Source organism: Mandrillus leucophaeus, unplaced genomic scaffold (genome assembly GCF_000951045.1).
Source record: "Mandrillus leucophaeus isolate KB7577 unplaced genomic scaffold, Mleu.le_1.0 Scaffold167, whole genome shotgun sequence".
Lineage (NCBI taxonomy): Eukaryota > Metazoa > Chordata > Mammalia > Primates > Cercopithecidae > Mandrillus > Mandrillus leucophaeus.
Genome location: NW_012101665.1, coordinates 3,100,872 through 3,112,398, shown reverse-complemented (window position 1 = coordinate 3,112,398; position 11,527 = coordinate 3,100,872). Strand labels below are relative to the sequence as shown.

General features: G+C 36.0%; 1 long non-coding RNA gene across 1 annotated transcript in view; it reads left to right on the top strand.

The window, feature by feature from the left end:
- The first annotated feature begins 4,807 nt into the window (after positions 1-4,807).
- Positions 4,808-11,527, top strand: part of LOC105537004 — a 190,676-nt gene continuing 183,956 nt past the window's right edge. The window contains exon 1 of the long non-coding RNA XR_001005656.1: positions 4,808-5,000. This is a non-coding gene — a long non-coding RNA (uncharacterized LOC105537004). The remainder of the gene's footprint in view (positions 5,001-11,527) is intronic.

The following is an 11,527-nucleotide window of genomic DNA, read 5'->3' as shown; positions in this document are numbered from 1 at the left end:
GCCAACATGGTAAAACCCCATCTTTACTAAAAATACAAAAACTGGCTGGACATGGTGGTGTGTTCCTGTAGTCCCAGCTACTCGGGAGGCTAAGGCAGGAGAATCACTTGAACCCTAAAGGCGGAGGTTGCAGTGAGCCAAGTTTGCACCACTGCACGCCAGCCTGGTGACAGAGAGAGACTCTGTCTCGCAAAAAAAAATGCTCAACTTCACTAATCATTAGAGAAATGCAAAAACCACAATGAGATACCATCTTATACCAGTCAGAATGGCTAATATTAAAAAGTCAAAAAATAGCAGATGCTAGTTAGGTTGCAGAGAAAAGGAAATGCTTTTATGCTGCTCCTTGGAATGTAAATTAGTTCAATCACTATGAAAAGCAGTTTGGATATTTCTCATAGAACTTAAAACAGAACTACCATTCGACCCAGCAATTTCATTACTGGGTATATACCCAAAGGAATATAAATCGTTCTACCATAAAAATGCATGCACGTAGATGTTAATTGTAGCCCTATTCAAACTATTCACAATAGCAAAGACATGGAATCAACCTAGATGCCAATCAATGGTGGACTGCATAAAGAAAATGTGGTACATATACACCATGGAATACTGTGCAGCCATAACATGAATGGAGCTGGAGGCCATTATCCTACGTGAATTAACCCAGGAACAGAAAGCCAAATACCATGTGTGCTCACTTATAAGGGAAAGTTTAACATTGATTACATATGAACACAAAGAAGGGAACAATAGACACCAGGGCCTACTTAAGGGTGGAGGGTGGGAGGAGACTAAGGACTGAGAAATTGCCAATTGGGTACTATGCTCATTATCTAGGCTACAAAATAATCTATACACCAAACCACTGTGACACACAATTTACTCATGTAACAAACCCCTACATGTACCCCCTAAACTTAAAATTAAATTTGGAAAAAAAAATTCTAAACTAGTTAAAAAGAATTTGCTCAGTTCTTAACCAAGATGGCTAGTCAGTTCAACACACCAGTAGAGGACAACCATGGTGGTACAGATGGTTTCAAATGGAGATTGGTAAAGAAATAGCTCATGGAACAGAGGCACATGGAAAAGTACAAAGTTGAGTCACAAGAGGTAGGAAGCAGGGATCCTTTGCAGTCAAGGGTTCCTGTTCACAGGGAATGGTGATGTTTCTGGGATGCTGACTACCACGATCTCAGATACTAAGGCTATATGATAGGGAATATGGGCTGCCCAAAATATTGCTCACTAAAGGGAATCAAATAATTGATTTCTACACCATGTACTCTGAACTTAACCTGGTTTGTGACATAATGAAATCTTGTAATATAGAGAGAGAAATAAAGTAAGTTATCAGCAAAAATGTTCTCAAGGCTTTGCCAAACTGATTGCTGTCACCGACAATAAGCAATAGGACCAAACTTTGAAACTAGATATACATAAAGTTAAATATAGTATGTATTTAAGTATTTTGAACTAAATTTTCTGAATTTCAACTTTTCCAAAGTTTATGTTCTTTAAGAATAACCCAGTTTTTTTTTTTTAGACTCCAAGTCAGAATAGTATTTTATTTTGCAGAGCTGGCAGAATAGAGTGTACTAAGACTTTTCTACTTATTTTTAGTCATCTACTGGAATAGTTTCTTCACATTTAAAAAGTCAGCTTTACTGTAGCTATCATACTGTGAAATCTTTTACTAAATCTTCCTACTTAGCAGATTTCCTTAGTATTCCATTAGTAGGAATGATAAAATCAGAGCATAATTACATTCATTTTGGATTCTTTGCACACAAGTGTTGACTGGTATATGGATAGTATTTAAAGCTAACAATTTTCTATGAAAAAAGGTTGTTTTAAGAGAAATAAGAAATCCTATGTAGCTCTTGTATGACCTTTAAGAATCCACTTGAACATACAATCTATGTTATCAAAACCCAGGCATTAGAATGGTTGATCCCTTGTAATACCTCATTTACTTTTTCCTGTTTGCAATATTTAAAAAGTAAGCATAGGTAAGAAATAAACTAATTCTACTATCTCTAATATCTATGTTAATAGGATCTTAAGGAGATAATGCCATAACTTATATAAAGTTCTCTAATATTGGAAACACAAATTCACTTCAAATTGGCATTTTGTGTAAAAACGACATTGACCTTCAGGTGAGTAGCTTTCATTGCAACTCTGGCATCTATAGTTGGATTTACTTCTGTGGACAACATTTGTTCATTCATGACTTTATTCAACAAATATTCCCCACATAATTAGTAATTCCATACAGTACATTATTCAACTCCCAAGAGTAACCCACTCCATGGTCTGTAATTTTCTTCTAAGACCTCAAAGCCATTGATTCGGTCATGATATTGATCTATTAACAATGAGTTTTTCATTTGCAAGTATGAAAAATGACCAGAAAGCACTGCTGGCCATGTTTGACCAATTTGTATAACTGGGATGGTAATAATTTAGCTCACTTTAATGTTATAAAAAGAAAACAGAGGCCGGGCGCGGTGGCTCAAGCCTGTAATCCCAGCACTTTGGGAGGCCGAGACGGGTGGATCACGAGGTCAGGAGATCGAGACCATCCTGCCTAACACGGTGAAACCCCGTCTCTACTAAAAAAATACAAAAAACTAGCTGGGCGAGGTGGCCAGCGCCTGCAGTCCCAGCTACTCGGGAGGCTGAGGCGGGAGAATGGCGTAAACCCGGGAGGCAGAGCTTGCAGTGAGCTGAGATGCGGCCACTGCACTCCAGCCTGGAAAAAAAAAAAAAAAAAAAAAAAAAACCAGAATGTGTTAAAAGACTTGTAGTCATGAAGCGAGTAGCTCACAATATCTCACATGAAGATAGGCTTTCTATATCCAAGATCGCTCTTTCTGAAAACAGCCTGAATCACATCAAACAGAGAAAAGAGTAAACCTTTGGGTCCAGTACCATGTCACATTGTTTCTTTCTAGTTCATAAACTCCAAAGGACTCAGATAAATCAGGAGAACAGTTAAACTCATCATTTCTTCATGAACTCAAATTCCAAGGTGAAATAGCTAGTCTAAGTACTGCACTGTTTAAAGGAAATATTTTTGTGAATTCCAGCGAAGCTCTTGAAGACTACTGTCTTTGGGTCATTTGCTTTTTCTGTTTATTTGAATTTCAACATCTACAGGCACTCCTGGCAAAATAGGCTATTTTCTTTTGAATTCTTAACTATGTCACTGATTAATTATCAAGATAGGATTACTTCTGAGGTTAAAGCAGACCCTTGAGATTTGGTGGTTCACTGCATTCACTTCCTCTAAAATTCTAGTAGTTCATGCTTGTGAAATTTCCTTAACTTGACCTAAGTTATTTGATATGGAAAATAAACTACACTAATCAAATTATTTAAGCATCTCACTATTTCCCTATTTGGGCAATCATGGAAATCATGTCAGTTAACTTATTGAGGACTCTAGTACTGTGATTGGCAGAAGACCTAAGGAATTTAAACAGAACAAAACAAAGTGGAAAAGCCATATCAAATTAAAACTCAAAACAAATAAAAACACCGGTGATTCTAAAACATCCCTCCACTAAACACATTTGATATTTCAGGCTTGTATTTTATTTTTTTCCACATGGATGAGAAATATGAAAATGAAATTTGTTACTTTTTCTTAATGTGCTTATTCTAATGCAAGCTTCGTAGTACTAGTGAGAAGCAGAATTTCAGGACTGGTGTCTTCTAGTTCACTTGTAGTGGCAGTCGTTTCTCACCACAAATCCTTTTTGAGGGAGGATAATATTAACAAGTCATTTAATAAAGCACTTGCAATCCCCATGCAACTGACAATTGTGAGACACTAGAGCAGCAGCTGATCTACTGATACTAAATAACTCCTTTAAATATGAAAAAGATATTATTTATTTTTTCTTATATCAAAAATGAAATCTAATCTAACTCCAAATATTTTAATGTGCCTTATAAAGATCTTTTCCTCAACAAATCTTATCTGCACTCTTCTTGAAATAAATTGAAATCTTTTTCAAATATTTACTATGTATCAAATAAATCACTTGCCATTCCATCTATACCTAAAAGGCTGTGGTTTGATCATTTTATTTTTTCTGAGCATTCTATAAAACATATTATGTATCTGAACGACCATAAAATACTATTCTTGCAACATTGCCAATTTCAAAATGCCCTGTTGAATAGTTTATCATTGGTGTTCTCCATTTCCTTTCTTGATCCTCTTTGAGAATCAGCCAAGCAAATGCTAGCTAAATTTATTTGCACTTATGTGTCTTTCCCTGAACATTTCTTACTGAAAGGAAATCACAGGGCCAGAATGAATAAAACCCAATTTTTGGCTGAGGCTCTAATAGCATGGGGTAATATTAGATGAAAAATAGAGACTGAGGGAATGTAAACATTAATTTATTCAGTTCAACTGATTTTCTTCCTATTAAGGTGCATTCTGTTAGATAGCTTTCCTCCTACTTACTAAATAGTTAAGCCCTGAAATCATTAAGAAAACTGCAATTCACATCACTAAGGCTAATGTCACCCAAAGATAACTTGCTAATTTAAATAATATGGAAACTGCATTGGGATGACAGATAAGTATAACAATCCCTTTTATTTTTAACTGCTTTTGATGTGTTCCAGACTTTGAATATTCAGACAGAGGAATAATGGAAAAGTTATTTTTTCCCTTAAATCACACCTCCACACCCCAAACTACTATTCCTCTACCCTCACCCCTGAACTTTTTGAACAAAATTGATCGATCAAACTCTCCTTTTCTTGCCTGGAGAACAGTCCTGGACTGAGCTTCAGAAGATCTCAGATCACTGACATTCTTTCTAGAAGAGTACTCCAAGATATATTTCTAAGTAATATTCCTTCTCTTGTTGGGGGAAATTAGAGCAGATTTCTACCTGGTGCCATATCAACTCAAGGATAGAGTCAAATACAGAGAGGCTCTGTCATTTGTCTTTGGGTCTCCTTCTGTTGAGTATTTATTCTGAGGCTTCACAGTAGGATCACATTTCTGTCACAGACCAGCAGTGGGAAACCAGGACTAGACCTACAACTCATACTTTCTAGCATGTTATATCATCCTTTTAAATATCCAGCATTATTCCCCACCCCCCAAAAAAAAATCTTAGTCAGGATTTCCAAATAACACCATTGTTCAAAACAAAATGTACATCTATTATTCTTCCAATGAATCTTTCTACAGGGCAAAAAGAAGCAATGGTCCACAATAGCCATTATTGACTGTTTAAAGAACTTACATTAGCTGTTTTAGGGTAGACATATTAGAAATATATTATCCTGGTTTTTCGTCTTAGAATGTTTTGATTTTTCCTCATTCTGGAAGGGTATTTTCTCCTGATGGAGAAGTCTTAGCTGACAATGTTTCTCCTTTTTGTAGTTGAAAGATGTTGTGCCACTTCCTTTTGGCCTCCATGGTTTTAGATGAGAAATCTGTTGTCTTTTGTTCTTTAATAGGTAACGTGTTGTTTCTCTCTGGGTACTTTCAAGGTTTTTCTTTGTTTTTACATTTTACAAGTTTAATTTTGACATATCTTGGCACAAATTTGTCTAATTTTATGCTATTTGAAGTTAGCTAAATTTTCTGAAGTGTAAATTTATGTTTTTTACCAAATTTGAGAACTTTTCAGTCATCATTTCATGCAATACTTTTTCAATAATGTTCTTTTTTTTAAATCTCCTTCTGGGCCTTTGATAATATGCATACTAGATCTTTTGGTACTGTTTCACAGGTTCTTGATATTCTGTTAATTTTTTCTCAGTCTATTTTCTCTCTGTTGTTAAGAGTGGAAAAATTCTATGGATCTGTTTTCAATTTCACTGATTCAATCTGTCATCTCCATTCTATGATTAAGCCCATCCATCAGGTTGTATTATTATTATATTTTTTAGTTCTATAATTTCCATTTGGTTCTTTTTGTATAATTGCTGCTTCTCCACTGAGACTTTTTGTTTCTTAAATTTGTGTCAGGGAATTTGTCATTGTTACATAAAATATTTTTGTAATTACTGCTTTAAAATTCTTGTCACTTAATTCCAACATCTGATTCACTTGGGTGCTGGTGACTGTTCATTGTCTTTTCTCACTCAAGTTGGAATTTTCCTGTGAGTTTCTTACTGCATGCTGAACATTTTGGGTATTAGATTATGTAACTACAGATTCTATTCAGTCTTTTATTCAAGGCAGTTGCCCTGTTGATGTGTAGTGTGAGTGTGAGAGTCAGATATACTTAGCTTTACCCCTTTGTTGCTGCAGAAGTGGGTTAGAAATTTAGCTCACCACTAGTTTCTGATCACACCAGTGGGAAGTGGAGTGCTAACTGATCCTGTGTCCCACCACCTTCTTCTGCCTCATTGATACCTGATAGAGATGGAGGCTCAGCTTCCCACCATGCCCTTCTGACACCATAGTGGGGGAAAGTGGAGTAGCAAGGCAGTGTACCTCCTCATTCAGTCTTGTTGCTGCTGGATATGCATAGGTGTTCAGCGCTCTCCTGCATCTGCTGACTCCAGGAATGTTAACTAGTCCTGACTTGCAACACATTTTCCAGTCTTCATGTTGAGTGGGGGTAGAGGTTCAGGTCCATGCATAGAAAGACTCATATCACCCAATGGAGGAAAGAGTGCATCACTGCTTGTTTTCACAGGGTGGAGGGGTAAGGTGGAAGATTACTTCCTTGCTCATTCCCACTGGAACCATGGGGACCGAAGGAGGATTTTCTGTTAACGCTTGGATGTAGTTGGGCCAAAAATGTTTTCTGTTGATAGGTCACCTTTTCCTTACATCTTGGTGAGGAGGAATAGAAATCTTGTGTGTTGTTTTGAGTGTCTGCTGGCAGTGTGCAGTTGAAGGCTTCTGCAGTGTTCTGTCTAGGATATATAGGAGGCAATTACAAAAACTGAGGTGACTCACCACTGTGCTGCTCCTCAAGTCCTGAGGTCCCTAGGCAGTCTATCGTCTTTCCACTTTCAGTGTCTTTCTATGCTTGTTTGTTGTAGTATATCTGGAGTTTTTATAATTTTTCAAGAGAGAACATGGGAGGAGTGAGGTCTACTCCATCTTGGCTGGAATCAAAAGTCCCACTGCAGATGTTTTTTTACATATACACACACACAAAAATTAGTGAACTCAATTCAATGCTAATAAGAAAACTTCATGTAGTCTCCATATTTTAATGTAGACCTTATTATGTGTAATTCGGGAACAAAAGGACAAAAATTTTACTAAGAAACTATTTCCTGTGCTATTTTGTAAATTTGTGGGCACACAAATCATTATTTATACCTGAAAAGTCTTTTGCCATTTCCAGCTCAGTGGTTCTTTTATAAATATGTTCTTTGTTTTTGTTGTGAATAAAGCGAGACCATACCATGAAAGAAATATTTCAATTCTTACTATAATTTGCAAATTGTTTTATGATAAAAACAGAGTCTTTAGGCACCTCAGGGACCTGGGACAGGAACAATGGACCCTGGTGTACAATATATAAGAATAAGTGAGGTGAAGGAGATAGAATAGACTCTTTGAAGTTGAACTGAGATTGGTGGTATTGGTGTGAATTCACAATTTTTATTTTTTTATTTATATATATATAAAATTGGATATAGAAACAGATGCACAGGTGGGTAAATTTATAAGTGTGTATGTGGGTATATGTGTGTGTGTATGTGTATGTGTGTGAAAGGTGTTTCCTGGTTCTATACTGTATTCTCTGAGAAAGACTAGAAAGCAATGACACTACAGTAGCAATGAGCATACTGAGAAGCCAGATGCTATTTTCTAAATATTATGTCCCCACAAAAGGAACCAGGGAGTCCTGGAGAAAAAACTGATCTCAGAATCAGAGCAAAAAAAAATGTACAAGAACCTTGAACACTTTTTTGTGTGAAAAAAAATAGGAATTGCTTAAAGAATGATGGGAAAATATCAAGAAACCAGCTTAGGGATGCTTTTATTAGCCAAACCTAGAAAAAAAAAGTAGCATCAAAAAAAGTATGATAGTAAAGGATTATAACCAATTGGAAAATAAGAATCTGTAAGTACATGCTGATCTGAGTGAATGAATGAATAAGTGAAGGAAAAATCTCTATCTGAGGGTAGTATGCCAACTAATCAGAAATTATTGATTTTAAAAATGACTGGCTTTGGCTACCTCATGGTAACAACTGATTCAGGCAAAAATTATCAAAATATACTCAAACCCTCTTGTGAATGTTTGATAGGGAGTTGAATAATTAAATAGTTATAAAGTATCCTTTCATTAAATACTTATTAAAATATTTGAAATGCAAAAACATCATTAATTATTCTTAAATTGTAGAAATCTAGCAGACACTTGGCTAGCCAAGTGGTAAAACCAACATCACATGCATCTATTGAAATAATATAATGAGAAGAATATGGGATCTTCTGGGGTGCTCCTGCCAAAAAATGCATAACCTGAATCAAGCAAACCCCAAATGAGGAATATTCTACAAAGTAACTCATCTATATGCCTCAAAAAATGTTCAGATCATGAAATTCAGAGGAACTGTTACAATTTAGGAGGTTAAAGGGATGCGACAACTCAATGACTGGATCCTGAACCAGAAGGGAAAGAGCTTATAAATAATATTATTGATGCAATCCACAAATCTGAATGGGGCCTATGAATTGGATGGTATTATTTTATTGGTGTTGATTTCCTCGTGTTTATGATTATACTTTGATTATATAAGAGCATGCTTTTGTGTGTGTGAAAATGTATACTAAAATACTTAGAGGAAATGGGGCATTATATCTTCAACTTTTGAACAATTAAAAAATAAAAAATGTATATATATGCACACACATATCTATGTATAATATATGGAAGGGGAGAGAGGAAGATGGAAGAGAGAGAAATGGAACAGGTAGAGAGAGAGACGGGGAAATATAGAAAAATTCTTATACCTGGGATATCTGCATGAAGAGTATATGTAGGAGAAAGAAGATTTTCAGTTTAGGGCAGTGTCTCTTTTGATTTCCAGTACTGATGCTTCAGTTTCAATCCTTTGGTAATTGAACTTGGAAATGAATAAATTTGGATAGTAAGAGATTTTACATTTGCTAAGATGATAAGATTTCATTAATAATGACTTGACTAAATAATACTTACTATAGAGGATTTAGGTTTGCATTCCTTTTTGCAAGCTAATGGTAGAAACTATTTTAAATCATTATTGTGATTGGCTCTGGGCACATTGACCCCCTGTGAATTTGACAGAGTCATACAACCTTCTTTGACTAGTGAAATGTGAGCAGAAGTATCAGGTTTCCTTTCAGGTGAAAGTTTTAAGAACCAGTGTGCGAGTCATTATTTTTATTTCTCTTACTGACCGAGGAAGCCTGTGTCATACTGAAATGAAGTTTCCTTCATCTTGGGACCTTGAGTAAGCTGAATTTAGAGCTTAACTGACCAATGATTGATATCAAAATAAATGATAAATTAACTTTGATATTTTGGTGGCTGTTTGTTAAGGTCGTATAACCTAGCTAGTTATAATCACTTGCCTTGACAGATCGTCACTATATGACAGACACCATGCTTAGTGTTTACGTAGATTAGCTCACTGAATATAATCATCCATGAGGTCGGTTTTATTGCCTCCATTTCACACATGAAGAAAGTGAATCTCAGAGAGATTAAGTAACTTGACTAAGGTCACAAAGCTAAGCTGTGGCAGGACTGGAAAAGATATCTTCAAACACAGAATAATATCATAAATTGTGAAACATGCTGTCCACTTGCATATAATCATTGGAATAACAGTGAGAAATAAATCACATCCAATCATTAGGCTAATTTGAAGGAGCTTTTCTTATCAGCTGTTGGCATGCTGAGCTTGTGGTGGGGAACGCTAGGGGTCCAGAAGAGTCAGAGATCGCTAAGTGAAAAATAGTTCACTTTTGAGCTTCTCCTATCTGTGTGACCTTGGATGACTTATTTAAACCTCTCAAGTCTCTCTTTCCCATATACAAAATGGGGTGAAAAAATGTCAACCACAATGGACTACTCTGAGACGTAAATTAATTACATTTCAAAAATACTGGTAAATTAGTTCTCTTTTTTTCTTCCCTCAATTGAGGGATTCTCTCTGTCTCTTTCTATATGATAACTGGTTTAGAAACAGCCTATGATGCAGACAGTTTGATAATTCACAAACCTCCCAGTTACCTCAAATTAATAAGATCTCAAAAGTTAAAAAAAGAACAATTTTCACTAAACATTTTTTGTGGAACTTCATACATAAAAGATTACAGGATAAGAAATACACTGCTTTGTGATATATGGAGTAGAATCGCAGGCTTTACAATTCCAGTCATATAATTTCCTAAATTGTCTGGTTTGAAAATTTGGGCTATTCAGATTACCTCTGCCATGCACACATGAGTAGCTCTCCATTCTCTGGGAGGGTGGTCTTTCCAGGAACTTTCAGTTGCAAGCTATTACAGGAAAATCTATTCTCTGGCCAGTCCTCTGGTTCCCTATTTCCATTTGAGCATGTTTGTCAGTCAATAAATTCCTGCCTTTTGCATGTCTCTCTATATATCTGGTGTTCTTCATTAAACAATGAAATACTCAAGCATTTTCCACTTTCTTGACTTCAGCTGAAACGTGTTTGGCAAGGCATGAACGTAACTCAGCCTGCTCTTTATGGCTTAATGGGGAAAAGCCATTCCATGCCAATGTGAATTTCCTCACTGTTCTGTTATGCTCACTGACACCAATGGGTGCTTTCTTCTTAAATAAAATGGAAATATTCTGATATTGCCAGACAATTACTTGATAGTACTTGGCTTTTGTTTATACATTTACCAATGATCCCACTGGAGGCTCCCTAATAGAAGCAGTGTTGGCCAAACTAAAAGAGCCCTTGGAATTCCAATAACATAGGCTGCTTGCTTTTCCCCTTTCTTGTTTATTTTCAGTCTATAGTTTGATTAGGTTAAATTTCCTTTATTTAGACTTCAGCAAGAACAACTGACATAAAGAAAAGTAGGTTCTCTAAAACTTAATTTGAAGAGACAGTGAAGTAAATCACTGACATAAAAATATCAGGTCACATACACAGGCTTATTCATTCTGTGAACCAAATGGCCCTAGAGGAGCACTCCTTAATTCCAGCACTAGGACAAGCATGTGTCCACAGGTCAACTGGCACCCTGGAATTCAGAGGAACTGTGGCGCTGTGATTTTCTGTTTGGCAAACTGTAGTTTCATTGTAAAATTAAGGTTTGGCAGCATGTTTGACATCAGATGGAAATACGTGCATTTAGTCAACTCCACACTTGCACAATACTGTTGAAAGTACTCTGAGTACATGACTTTGAACTTTTTCTGCAAGAACAAGAAGAAACTCGAATCAATGTGGAATGATAACGAGAGCTGTTTTCAAGATTCACTTGGTCCATCATTCAAGATGGCTCAGTATTTGTTCAAAAGTCTTCCAAAACAAG